General features: G+C 43.5%; 1 long non-coding RNA gene across 1 annotated transcript in view; it reads right to left on the reverse strand.

The window, feature by feature from the left end:
* Window positions 1-15,267, reverse strand: part of LOC134809347 (uncharacterized) — a 93,345-nt gene that overhangs the window by 25,870 nt on the left and 52,208 nt on the right. Inside the window, exon 2 of the long non-coding RNA XR_010154962.1 lies at window positions 5,575-5,662. This is a non-coding gene — a long non-coding RNA (uncharacterized LOC134809347). The remainder of the gene's footprint in view (window positions 1-5,574; window positions 5,663-15,267) is intronic.

A 15,267-nucleotide genomic window follows, 5' to 3' on the forward strand; every position in this document is an offset into this window, starting at 1 on the left:
CTTTTTTTTTTTTTTGAGATGGAGTCTTGCTCTGTCACCAGGCTGGAGTGCAGTGGCCTGATCTCAGCTCACTGCAACCTCCGCCTCCTGGGTTCAAGCGATTCTCTTGCCTCTGCCTCCCGAGTAGCTGGGATAACAGGCATGCACCACCGTGCCCGGCTAATTTTTGTATTTTTAGTAGAGACAGGGTTTCACCATGTGGACCAGGCTGGTCTCAAACTCCTGACCTCGTGGATCCACCCACCTCGGCCTCCCAAAGTGCTGGGATTACAAGCGTGAGCCACCCAGCTGACCCTTTTTTTTTTTTTTTTTAAATAAAGTCACCTTCCCAGGTTTTAGGGAGAAGGGCACGGACTTATCTTTTGGGAGATGCCATTTAAACCACTATGGTTGTTATCAGGCAGGTTCTTCAGGGGGGAGAAGAAACTGGATATTCCCATGCCTCAGAGGAGCTAGGGGCGTGATAGCAAAAGAGTAACAGAAAGTTAGCAGGCTCCAGCAGAAAGGAAGCACAGACATATCTACCCCAGCCAGCCCCTAAGACTGCGCTAAAAAACCAGGCTACATGCCTTCCAGACCGTTTTGTTTGCAAGACAGAGCCTTGCTTTGTCGCCCAGGCTGGAGTGCAATGGCGTGATCTCAGCTCACTGCAACCTCCACCTTCCAGGTTCAAACGATTCTCCTGCCTCAGCTTCCCAAGTGGATGGGACTACAGGCATGCGTCACCGCACCAGGCTAATTTTTTCTTATTTCAGTAGAGACAGGGTTCCACTATGTTGTCCAGGCTGGTCTCGAACTCCTGACCTCAAGTGATCCACCCACCTAGGCCTCCCAAAGTGCTGGGATGACAGGTGTGAGCCACTGCGCCTGGCCTCCAGGGGGTTGTTTATTTTTATTATTATTACTATTATACTTTAAGTTCTGGGATACATGTGCAGAACGTGCAGATTTGTTACATACGTATGCATGTGCCACAGTGGTTTGCTGCACGCATCAACCCGTCATCTACATTAGGTATTTCTCCTAATGCTCTCCCTCCCCTTGCCCCCCACCCCCTGACAGACCCCAGTGTGTGATGTTCCCCTCCCTGCGTCCCTGTGTTCTCATTGTTCAACTCCCACCTATGAGTGAGAACATGCGGTGTTTGGGTTTCTGTTTCTGTGTGAGTTTGCTGAGAATGATGGTTTCCAGCTTCACCCATGTCCCTGCAAAGGACATGAACTCGTCCTTTTTTATGGCTGCGTAGTATTCCATGGTGTGTATGTGCCACATTTTCTTAATCCAGTCTATCATTGATGGGCATTTGGGTTGGTTCCAAGTCTTTGCTGTTGTCAACAGTGCCACAAGGAGGTCTTTTAAAGCCTGATGCTGACCGGTACATTCCGGCGCTGTTGACCACTTCTGCCCCAAAGTGCCTACCCTGGAGACAGACAGAGAAGACAGCGTGGGGCTGCAGGTGCACAGCCAGTGTACCTGCTCCTCTCTTGGAAGTGCAAGATCTCCCCATGCAAACACTGAAGCAAGATTTTACTCTCCCAGCCCTCTCCTTCCCCACGCTGGCAAAGTGCTGAATTTTGGGGGTGTTCACCCAGTTCTGGGTGCCTTAAACAGCCCCAAAAAGTGAAAGCACATCAGCTGAAACACGCGTGGAAATGTCATTGTCTGCAGAAATTAGTTTAGGGAGGGATAGTGTGTTACAAGCAATGTCTGTGTTCTTTACCCCTGCAAAATAGGAATGAGACAGCTTTTGGAATAGGGTCTATGAAGATATCCTTCTTTTTTTTTTTTTTGAGATGGAGTCTCACTCTGTCACCCAGGCTGGAGTGCAGTGGCGCAATGTCGGCTCAGCGCAACCTCTGCCTCCCGGGTTGAAGCGATTCTCCTGCCTCAGCCTCCCAAGTTGCTGGGACTATAGGCGCACGCCACCACGCCCAGCTAATTTTTATATTTTTAGTAGAGACGGTTTCACCATGTTGGCCAGGCTGGTCTCGATTTTTGACCTCGTGATACGTCTGCTTCAGCCTCCCAAAGTACTGGGATTACAGGCATGAGCCACCACGCCCGGCCATGCCCAGCTAATTTTTTGTATTTTTAGTAGAGATGGGATTTCACCATGTTGACCAGGCTGGTCTCGATCTCTTGACCTCATGATCCATCTGCCTCAGCCTCCCCAAGTGCTGAGAATACAGTCGTGAGCCACTGCGCCCGGCCGGATGTCATTCTTTTGTTTCTGTCACTTGAGGAACTGATGCTTCCATACTTTTTTTGGGAATTGCGCAGAGCCCTAAGCCTCCCTCTTTCTCTGTTATTAAGATTAGGAGTTGCTTGGCCAGGCATGGTGGTTCACACCTGTAATCCCAGCACTTTGGGAGGCCGAGGTGGGCGGATCACGAGGGCAGGAGATCGAGACCATCCTGCCTAACACGGTGAAACCCCGTCTCTTCTAAAAATACAAAAAAAAATAGCTGGGTGTGGCAGCAGGTGCCTGTAGTCCCAACTACTTGGGAGGCTGAGGCAGGAGAATCACTTGAAACCGGGAGGCGGAGGTTGCAGTGAGCTGAGATCACACCACTGCACTCCAGCCTGGGCAACAGAGCAAGACTCAGTCTTTAAAATAAAATAATAAAATAAAATAAAAATTAACTGAGCCCTGTCTCAGATTTTCTGGGTTCACATTTGGCTGTCTAAATTCTCTCCATTTCTGATGATGTCAGCCTTTGTTTCTGCTTTACTTTAAAAGGCATTTTCACTGGTATATTATTCCAGGCAGACAGATTTTGTTTGTTGATTGTTGGTTTACCTTTCAGCACTTAAAACAGATCACTCTCTGAATTCTGGTTTGCATGACTTCTAAACAAGAAGACTGTTGGCATTTGTGGTTTTTGTTTGTTTGTTTGTTTTTTGAGACAGAGCCTCACTCTGTTGCCCGGGCTGGAGTGCAATGATGCAATCTCGGCTGACTGCAACCTCTGCCTACCAGGTTCAAGCAATTCCCCACCTCAGCCTCTAGAGTAGCTGGGACTATAGGTGTCACCACCATGCCTGGCTAATTTTTGTATTTTTAGGAGAGACAGGGTTTCACCATATTGGCCAGGCTGGTCTCGAACTCCAGACCTCAGGTGATCCACCCACCTCGGCCTCCCAAAGTGCTGGGATTACAGGCATGAGCCACTGCGCCTGGCCTGGAATTCGTATTCTTGTTCCTCTGTATGTAACGTGGATTTCCTTGTTTGTATTACAGGCGTGAGCCACCGCACCTGGCCTGGAATTCATATTCTTGTTCCTCTGTATGCAATGTTTGATTTCCCCCATGCCTGCTTTCAAGATTTCTCTTTGTTTGAAGATAATATGTCTAATATCATTTTCCACATCCCCAAGAAGACTCTGCAAAGAGTATGCGTGCCTTGGCCAGGCAAGATGGCTCACGCCTGTAATCCCAGCACTTTGGGAGGCTGAGGTGGGTGGATCACCTGAGGTCAGGAGTTTGAAACCAGCCTGGCCAATATAGTGAAAACCTGTCCCTACTAAAAATACAAAAAAATTAGCCAGGTGTGCTAGTGGGCGCCTGTAGTCCCAGCTACTTGGGAGGCTGAGGCGGGAGAATCATTTGAACCTGGGAGGCAGAGGTTGTGTGAGCTGAGGTCCTGCCACTGCACTCCAGCCTGGGCAACTGAACGAAATTTTGTCTCAAAAAAAAAAAAAAAAAAGTATGCGTGCATTTCCCACATACCTGTGATATTCACATACTTGGAAGACAATGGAAGTGTCTCATCCCTCAGACTGAGCTGCCTGGAAGGAAGACACCCTCTCTTTCGGAGCCTCCAGGATCCCTAAGTGACCTGTCTGAGCTCAACTTCCCTAGAAGCCATATCCGACGTGCACCTGCCAGATCCCCGGGGAAACCTGGAGAAAGCACGGCCCCTCCTCCCCAGGCTGCCCCAGTTTGGGGAAGAAGGTTGAGTCACGGCTCTGTCCTATTAGTCACGGGCTGTCTGCTCTAATGAGAAATCAGTTCACCATCCAGCCTTCTCTGCTGAAGCGGCATCCACCAGCCCAGGGAAATTCCGACGAGGAGGGGACAGCCGGGAGCCATTAGCAGCCAGGGCTCACAGCAGCTGGGACTTGCTATGCGTGCATCACATGGCTGGGGCACCCACACAACATCCTACTGAAGCCTCATGTGTGAGGACGAAGCTCTGAATTTTTTTTTTTTATCTTGCCTAAATTCCTATCTAAGGGGTCTGGCAGGGGAGTCATGCCATACAAACCATAATACATTCTCATCAGATGGGTTTTATTTAACCCTGTAGATCGTGACTTACTTTCCCATCTGACTCTGGCATGGCAAGGAAGAAAATCAAAATATTTTACCCCCAAAACACATTTCTCTGCCATATTTTTTTTTATACTTTAAGTTTTAGGGTACATGTGCACAACGTGCCGGTTTGTTACATATTGTATACATGTGCCATGCTGGTGTGCTGCACCCATGAACTCATCATTTAACATTAGGTATATCTCCTAATGCTATCCCTCCCCACTCCCCCCACCCCACAACAGTCCTCGGTGCGTGATGTTCCCCTTCCTGTGTCCAAGTGTTCTCATTATTCAATTCCCATCTATGAGTGAGAACATGTGGTGTTTGGTTTTTTGTCCTTGCGATAGTTTGCTGAGAATGATGGTTTCCAGCTTCATCCATATCCCTACAAAGGACATGAACTCATCATTTTTTATGGCTGTATAGTATTCCATGGTGTATATGTGCCACATTTTCTTAATCCAGTCTATCATTGTTGGACATTTGGGTTGGTTCCAAGTCTTTGCTATTGTGAATAGTGCCACAATAAACATACAAAGGATATGAACAGACACTTCTCAAAAGAAGACATTTATGCAGCCAAAAGACACATGAAAAAATGCTCACCATCACTGGCCATCAGAGAAATGCAAACCAAAACCACAATGAGATACCATCTCACACCAGTTAGAATGGCAATCATTAAAAAGTCAGGAAACAACAGGTGCTGGAGAGGATGTGGAGAAATAGGAACACTTTTACACTATTGGTGGGACTGTAAACTAGTTCAACCATTGTGGAAGTCAGTGCGGTGATTCCTCAGGGATCTAGAACTAGAAATACCATTTGACCCAGCCATCCCATTACTGGGTATATACCCAAAGGACTATAAATCATGCTGCTATAAAGACACATGCACACGTATGTTTATAAACATAAACTCACACCCTCAGCACTCCTGGGTCTCAGGACTTCAGACTCAGACTGGAACTCACACCATTGATTCTCCTGGGTCTCAGGCCTTCTGACTCACACTAGAATTCACACCTTCAGACTCAGACTGGAGCTGACACCCTCAGCTCTCCTGGGTCTCAGGCCTTCAAACTCACAAGCCGTCCCTTGCGGGGAAAAAAAAAAATCCACATTCTACAGAGAATCCCCTTTCCCCTGCCTTTTTTTCTCCTTCCTTTCCAGAACCAGCAGATAATCAACTAAGAGCCAGACACCCTTTTAGGTCCGATAAGAAACATTTTACAGCCAGGCACAGTGTTTCATACCTGTAATCCCAGCACTTTAGGAGGCCGAGGTGGGTGGATCACTTGAGGTCAGGAGTTCGACACCAGCCAACATGGTGAAATCCCGTCACTGTTAAAAAATAAATATATATAAATTAGCCAGGCATGGTGATGGGTGCCTGTAGTCCTAGCAACTCGAGCGGCTGGGGCAGAAGAATCGCTTGAACCCGGGAGGCAGAGGTTGCAAAGAGCCAACATCCCGCCACTGCACTCCAGCCTGGGAATCATAGTGAGACTCTGTCTTAAATAAACAAACAAAGACACACACACAAACGTAGTATCTGATAGTTTGGGAGATCAAAAGTGCAGTAGACTGAAATTGAGGTGTCAGCAGGGCTATACCTATAACGTAAACCTATAACGTAAACTCGAGGGGAGAATCTTGCCAATTCCATTTCTAGAAGCCACCTGTATCCAGTGGCTTATGGCCCCTTCCTCCATAAGCAAAGCCAGCCACGACCCGTCTGCTTGTTCTCACTCTGCAGTCCCTCTCGTTCTGTCTCCCCTGCCTCCCTCTTCCACTGATAATGATGTCTGTGATGACATTAGGCTCTCCCCAGAGAATCAGGATAATCTATTTTAAGATTGCCTAATTGGAAACCTTAATTCCATCTGCCACCTTCATTCGTCTTTGCCGTCCTTGCAGATTCCAGGGATGAAGATGCAGACTGTTTTGAGAGGGTATGGGGGAGCACTATTCTGCACCTCACAATCAGTAACTTTATTCTCTTCTAATTTATGGAAAGGCATATGAGAATGTATTGATCTCTGCAATATATTCAAACCCTCTTCCATTTAAAATTCCCCAAAAAAATCACCTCTGGTAAAAAATAAATTAACTTCAGAAATATATCTTCTTTCATTAAATGCTCTGGAGCAATAGAGTTCTAATATTCTGACTTAGAGATACTTTCTTCAGTGAGCCAGTCATATAGTAGCCAGATTTCAGCTACTGGTTACTTTGAAAATCATTAATTAATTGTAACTTTTATCTACCAGAGAGAGAAAGAGAGGCAGGCAGGCAGGGTAAGTGGATGGATAAATGGATGGATGTATGGATAGACAGATATGCACATACATACATACATACATAGATATATAGATAGATACATAGACAGGCAGGTAGGGTGGGTGGGTAGATGAATGGATAGACTGATGAGATTGAATAGAGATGGAGAGATAGAGTGAGTGGATAGATAGATGGATGGATGGATGGATGGACGGACAGACATATGGATGGTTGATTGGATGGGTGGGCAGATGGATAGATTAGATAGCTAGATAACTAGATAGATAGATAGATAGATAGATAGATAGATAGATAGATAGATACATACACATACATCAGTAGATAGATAGCAGGGTGAGTAGATGGATAAATGGATGGTTGGATGGATGGATGGATGGATAAATAGATAGATAGTCAAGGTAGGTAGATAGATGGATGAGATTGCATAGACAGACAAGGTGGGTAGATGAATAAATGGATGGATGGATGGATACATGAATGGATGGATGGTTGAATGGATAGATGGATGGATGGATGGAAGGATGGATGAATAGATGGATGGGATAGATAGATGATTATGACAGATATATATACAGATAGATACCTCATCTACCATATACAGTCATTACAGACATGTCATGAGTCACTTAACATGGATAGATTCTACGAAATGCATGATGACATGATTTCATTCTTGTATGCGCATCAGAGAGTGCACTTACACAAACCTAGATAGTACAGCCTACTCTACACCTAGGCTACACAATATGGCCTATTGCTCCCAGGTTGCAAACCTGGGCAGCATGTGACTGTATTGAATACTGTAGGCAATTGTAACACAACAATAAGTAATTACGTGTCTAAACATACCTAGACATAGAACAGGGTACAGGAAAACTACCATATTGTAATGTTATGGGACTACCATTGTATATGTTGTCCATCATGGACTGAAATGTTATTATGTGGTGCATGACTACATATGTGTGCAGATGGTTGGAGGGACGGATGGATGGGTGGATGGATGAGAACATAGATACATAGAAACATAGATAGACATGTCATCTATCATGAATCTATAGCTGTCTATGTATGTATGTATGTATGCATGTATGTAGCTACCTATCATCTATGTATCCATCTATCATCTATCTATTCATCTATGTATGTATCTATCATCATCTATAAGTCCATCTATGTATGTATTTATCTATCTATTCATCTATTATCTACCTATCATCTACCCACCCACATCTATCATCTTTCTACCTATCATCATCTATCCATCTATCTATTCATCTATGTATGTATCTATCATCCATCTATAAGTCCATCTATCTATGTATGTATCTATTCATCCGTCTATTATCTACCTATCATCTACCCACCAATATCTATCATCTATCTATCATCTATGTATCCATCTATCATCTATCTATTCATCTATGTATCTATCATCCTATAAGTCCATCTATCTATGTATGTATCTATTCATCCATCTATTATCTACCTATCATCTACTCACCCATATCTACCTACCTATCATCTATGTATCCATCTATCATCTATCTATTCATGCATGTATCTATCATCCATCTATAAGACCATCTATGTATGTACGTATCTATCTATTCATCCATCTATTAGCTACCTATCATCTATCCACCCATATCTATTTATCTATATATCTACCTACCTATCATCATCTATCCATCTATCATCTATTCATCTATGTGTCTATTATCCATCTAAGTCCATCTATGTATGTATCTAGTCATCCATCTATTATCTACCTATCATCTACCTACCCATATCTATCTACCTACCTATCATCATCTGTCCATCTATCATCTATCTATTCATCTATGTATGTATCTATCATCCATCTATACATCCATCTATGTATGTACCTATCTATTCATCCATCTATTATCTACCTATCATCTACCCACCCATACCTATTATCTATCTATCTATCTACCATCTGTCTATACACACACACACAGACATACATGGAGAGAGAGAGATGGACAGAGAGACACCATCTAACAAACCTACCACATACTCCATCCACTATATGGGTTTGTATATGTGTGCATATATACATAAATAAAATAGATGAAGGTTATTATTAATTAATGATTGCCCAAGTCAACCAGTAGCTAACATCTGGTTGCCACATAACCAATTTACTGAAGAAACGATCTCTACAAATGTTAGAACTCTATAGCCCCATTGCAGAGAAGTCAATGAAAGACTCGCAGTCCCTGGAAACCAGGGATCTTTTGACTGTCCCCATCGTTCTGCATTTTCCAGAATGTCATGGAGTTGGAATGCTACAGTAGGTGGCCTTTTCAGATTTGCTTCTTTCCCTGAGTAATATGCACTCACAGTTCCTGCGTGCTTATTCATGGCTTGATAGCTCATTTCACTTTAGCACTGAAAATTATTCCATTGTCTGGAGGCAGGTTTTACTTATTTACTTATTTATTTATTTATTTATTTATTATTATTTTTTGAGACACAGTCTTGCTCTCTCCCCAGGCTGGAGTGCAGTGGCGTGATCTCAGCTCACCGCAACCTCCACCTCCCAGATTCAAGCGATTCTCCCGCCTCAGCCTCCCGAGTAGCTCAGATTACAGGCGCATGCCACCACGCCTGGCTAGTTTCTGTATTTTTAGTGCAGACGGGGTTTAACCGTGTTAACCAGGCTGGTTTCGATCTCTTGACCTCATGATCTGCTCACTTCGGCCTCCCAAAGTGCTGGGATTACAGGCGTGAGCCACCGCGCCTGGCCTATTTATTATTTATTTTAAGGAGACATTTGCAGCTTTCATCGCAATGAATGGTGAGAGTCAAATTTTTTAAACCTAAGCATTTTCAAAAGAGAAAGGCCATTTGACCCAGCCATCCCATGACTGGGTCTATAACCAGAGGAATATAAATCATTCTATTATAAAGACACGTGCAAGGCCAGGCATGGTTTTGGAAGGCTGAGCCGGGCAGGTCACGAGGTCAGGAGATCAAGACCATCTGGACAACATGGTAAAACCCCATTTCTACTAAAAATACAAAAATTAGCCAGGCGTGTTCGTGGGCGCCTGTAATCCCAGCTACTCAGGAGGCAGAAGCAGAAGAATCGCTTGAACCCGGGAGGCAGAGGTTGCAGTGAGCTGAGATCACACCACAAGACTCTGTCTAAAAAACAAAAAAAAGACACGTGCATGCATAGGTTCACTGCAGCACTACTCACAATAGCAAAGACATGGAATACACCTAAATGCCCATCAATGATAGACTGCACAAAGCAAATGTGGCACATATACACCATGGAATACTATACAGCCATAAAAAAGGATGAGATCATGTCCTTTGCAGGAACACGGATGAAGCTGGAAACCATCATTCTCAGCAAACTATCGCAAGGACAAAAAACCAAACACCGCATGTTCTCACTCATAGGTGGGAGTTGAACAATGAGAACACTTGGACACAGGAAGGGGAACATCACACACCAGGGCCTGTCATGGGGTGGAAGGAGGGGGGAGGGATAGCATTAGGAGAAATACCTAATGTAAATGACCAGTTAATGGGTGCAGCACACCAACATGGCACATGTATACATATGTAACAAACCTGCACGTTGTGCACATGTACCCTAGAACTTAACATATCATCATAAAAAAATTTTTAAAAATTAAAAAAAAGAAAACGTAGCACATAGACACCATGGAATACTATGCAGCCATAAAAAAGGATGAGTTCATGTCCTTTGCAGGAACATGGTTGGAGCTGGAGGCCATTATCCTAAGCCAACTAATGTAAGAGCAGAAAACCGAATACTACATGTTCTCACTTATAAGTGGGAGGTAAATGATGAGAACTTCTTCACACAAAGAATGAAAGTAGAGTCCACTTGAAGGTAGAGGGTGGGAGAAGGGAGATGAGCAGAAAAGATAACTATTGGGTACTGGTGGCTAATACCTGGGTAAAGAAATAATCTATACAACAAACCCCCATGATAAACTTTCACATGGTCCCTTGTACCTCAAATAAAAATTTAAAAAAAGAAAAACTTTTAAATAAAGGTAAATTTTGACTTTCAAAAAACAAAGTAAATAAAAATAAGCATGGGTTCTCTGACATATAAGCTTCAGTTGAACCACAAAATCATTATAATGAATGCATTGCTGATATTTTACTTCAGAATCCTCATGCTTTTTGCAGGCTAAAGCAACATAAGACTTCACTTTGCAATAGGCACAATTTGCGGTTGATGACACTATTGCTTCTCAGTGGTTTAGAAACATAAATCACTTAGGGAAAAAAGAATGGCTGCAGTATGATTAAAAAAAAGAGAGAGAGAGTATGAAATGTTTAACGACCTCAGCAGCTTTGACAATCCTTGTACATTCTCACACAAAGCAGACAGTGTCAGTTCCAGATGCAGGCCTTTAGACTCAGACTAGAAATCACACTCTCAGCTCTCCTGGGTCTCAGGTCTTCAGATTCACACTGGAACTCACACCCTCAGCTCTCCTGGGTCTCAGGCCTTCAGACTCAGACTGGAACTCACACCCTCGGCTAAGGAAAATGCCTGCTCTTGAGTTATATGTTGCTTAGCCTTAACCACAACCTAGACAAGATGTTCAGCTTATGGCCATGAACAGAAAATCCCACATTAAAAGGAAAACCATGCAGTAACTATTCAACCTGCTCATGGCCACATCAGTAAGAATACAAGATATATAGATATAGATATAGATTTTTTTTTTTTTTTGAGACAGAGTCTTGCTGTGTAGCCCAGGCTGGAGTACAGTGGCACAATCTTGGCTCACTGCAAGCTCCGCCTTCCAGGTTCAAGCCATTCTTTTGCCTCATCCTCCTGAGTAGCTGGGACTACAGGCATCCGCCACCGCACCTAGCTAATTTTGTGTATTTTTAGTAGAGACGGGGTTTCACCGTGTTAGCCAGGATGGTGTCGATCTCCTGACCTTTTGATCCACCTGCCTCAGCCTCCCAAAGTGCTGGGATGACAGGTGTGAGCCACCGCACCCGGCTAAGATATATTTTAAGGACTAATAATGACCATTTATTTGTACAGTTTGACCTCCTGTGTATCAATCAATGTAGAAAAGCTCTCAGAATTGATGAATGCTAGAGGCTCAAAATATACACCGTTGACATTCATCACGATCTTTCCAAGTTCTGCTTATTTTGAAAATTATTTAAGGAGAAATACAGAAACAATATGCACAACTGATTTAACAACTAGACAGAGAACAGTTAAAGAAAAATCATCTTTTGGCCGGGCGCGGTGGCTCACGCCCATAATCCCAGCAGTTTGGGAGGCCGAGGCAGGCAGATCATGAGGTCAGGAGATTGAGACCATCCTGGCTAACACGGTGAAACCCCGTCTCTACTAAAAATACAAAAAATTAGCCAGGTGTGGTGGCGGGTGCCTGTAGTCCCAGCTACACAGGAGGCTGAGGCAGGAGAATGGCGTGAACCCGGGAGGCGGAGGTTGCAGTGAGCCCAGATCACGCCACTGCACTCGAGCCTGGGTGACAGATTGAGACTCCATCTCAAAAAAAAAAAAAAAAGAAAGAAAAAGAAAAATAATCTTTTAAATAAACATTTGTTTCTCATCAACCTTTGAATGCTTCTCTGAATATGAAGCACATTAGGGGCTTGATTTATTCTCTTTCTCCCTGGGTCAAGGATTTGACATTTCTGGGCTGTTTACAACAGAAAATTTACAACTTTCACTTAAAGAGCCAAGAGGCCAAAGTGCAGACACAAACATCGGTCAGACTCATAAGGATCATGGTGAGTACTGATTTTATTCTGAACCAAATGTGTTCAGAATTCTGACACGGCCGCTACCTTACCTCCAGCACTGAAGCAGGACCGAGAAGAGAAAGTCAAGTCACAAGGTAACAACATTGGCCGTCACGCTTGAAGAAAATCTCCGGCAAACGATGTAATTATATCCCAGAGAACAGGAGATGTAAGAGGAGATTTTACATTTGATGACACAAGCGACTTCCCCAGGAAGGAAGCACTCCCACATCTGGGGCATCTTGAAGAAAAGTCAAGGAGATTCTTTGGGCCCGATTCTGTTCTAGGAGGTGAACGGAGCAGTGGTTGAGAACAGCCTGATGCCCTGAAACCTTAGAAAACTTGGCTTTTCCTCTTTTATTAACACCCATCTCTTAAGGAGCACATGGTTGAGTAACACTCTTTCTAGAAGCTTTGAGGTCAGATGTAGGGTATTGGTGCTGGGATCCCAGGCATCATTTCACGCTATCCCTGAAATTCACATTCCAACTGGATTCCTTTGAAGCCCAGTGCAGAGGGCAAAGCAAAAAGAAAGGGAGGAGAAAAGGGAGAAAAATTGATAGAGAATAGATAGAGACCTAGATATGTAGATAGAGACATAGATAGGTAGATAGAGACATAGATAGGTAGGTAGGTAGGTAGATAGATAAATAGGGTAGACACAGACAGATGACGGAGAGAGATGACAGATAGATGATAGAGATGATAGATTGCTTCATAACTGATCAATAGATGATAGAATGATAGGTACCTAAGATAGATGATAGGTAAATGGCAAGATAAGTAGAAAGAATACATGAACAGATGATAGATGAATATGGATAGGTGATAAGTGATGGGTAGATAAATAGATCTATAAATAAATAGATGGGTGGATGGATAGATGAGGTAAATGATAGATAATATATTAATAGATGATAGGTGATAGGTAGATAGATACATAAATACATAGAGATACACAGATGACAGATGGATAGATGATAGGTAGGTAGGTAGATAGATATAAGAGGTAAATGATAGATAATATATGAATAGACAATGATAAGTGATAGGTAGATAAATAGGTAGACAGAGATACACAGATGATAGATGGATAGATGATAGATTAGATAATGGATAGGTAGATATAAATGAAGATAGATAATTATGAAGATCTATATAAATAGATGATAAATATTCTTGAATTACAACATCTTACAAAGCAATGACAGCTTTTGCTAAGAATAAAATGGCTGACTTAGACACTACACACAAATCCCCAAAGAAAGGAATTATAGAAAATAAATGAAGTGAGCTTTAAATTCAAGTAAGACACAGAGGAACTTCTAATAGATGAGTCTGAGATTCAATTAAAGATCTTTGGGACACCCGGCTCTTGGAAGGATTCAAAGTATAGGCAAATTCCACATGGTTAAGTATATAAACTTTTTTTTTTTTTTTTTTGAGACAGAATCTTGCTCTGTCACCAGGCTGGAGTGCAGTGGCGCAATCTCAGCTCACTGCAACTCCACCTCCCAGGTTCAAGCCATTCTCCTGCCTCAGCCTCAAGTAGCTGGGACTACAGGCATGCGCCACCATGCCCGACTAATTTTTGTATTTTTTTTTTTTTATTTTAGTAGAGACAGGGTTTCACCATGTTGGTCAGGATGGTCTCGATCTCCTGACCTTGTGATCCGCCCGCCTCAGCCTCCCCAAGTGCTGGGATAAGTTCTGGAATACATGTGCAGAACGTGCAGGTTTTGTTACATAGGTATACAATAGGTATACATGTGCCATGGTGGTTTGCTGCACCTGTCAACCCGTCATCTAGATTGTAAGTCCCGGATGCATTAGGTATTTGTTCTAATGCTCTCACTCCCCTTGCCCCCCAGCCCCCAACAGGCTCTGGTGTGTGATGTTCCCCTCCCTGTGTCCATGTGTTCTCATTGTTCAACTCCCACTTAATGAGTGAGAACACACGGTGTTTGGTTTTCTGTTCCTGAGTTAGTTGGCTGAGCAGGATGGCTTCCAGCTTCATCCATGTCCCTGCAAAGGACATGAACTCATCCTTTTTTTTTTTTTTTTTTTCTGGAGACGGAGTTTTGCTCTTGTTGCCCAGGCTGGAGTGCAGTGGTGAGACTTCCACTCACTGCAATCTCTGCCTCCCTGGTTTAAGCGATTCTCCTGCCTCAGCCTCCTGAGTAGCTTGGATTACTGGTGCCTGCCACCACGTCCAGCTAATTTTTTTTTTTTTTTTGTATTTTTAGTAGAGACAGGGTTTCATCATGTTGGCCAGGCTGGTCTTGAACTCCTGACCTAAGGTGATCCGCCTGGCTCGGCCTCCCAAAGTGCTGGGATTACAAATGTGAGCCACGGCACCCGGCTGATCCCATTCTTTTTCATGGCTGTGTAGTTTTCCATGGTGTCTATGTGCCACATTTTCTTTATAGACACACGTATGTTTATTGCAGCACTATTTACAATAGCAAAGACTTGGAACCAACCCAAATGCCCATCAGTAATAGACTGGATAAAGTATATAAGCTTTTTGTTGTTGTTTTGAGATGGAGTCTCCCTCTGTCGCCCAGGCTGGAGTGCAATGGCACGATCTTGGCTCACCACAACCTCTGCGTCCCAGGTTGAAGTGATTCTCCTGCCTCAGCCTCTCAAGTAGCTGGGGTTACAGGCATGGGCCACTATGCCCAGCTAATTTTGTATTTTCAGTAGAGACAGGGTTTCTCCATGTTGGTCAGGCTGGTCTCGAACTCCCAACCTCAGGTGATCTGCTTGCCTTGGCCTCCCAAAGTGCTGGGATTAAATATATAAACTTTTTTTTCCCCTTTTTT

Source organism: Pan troglodytes, chromosome Y (assembly GCF_028858775.2).
Source record: "Pan troglodytes isolate AG18354 chromosome Y, NHGRI_mPanTro3-v2.0_pri, whole genome shotgun sequence".
Classification (NCBI taxonomy): domain Eukaryota; kingdom Metazoa; phylum Chordata; class Mammalia; order Primates; family Hominidae; genus Pan; species Pan troglodytes.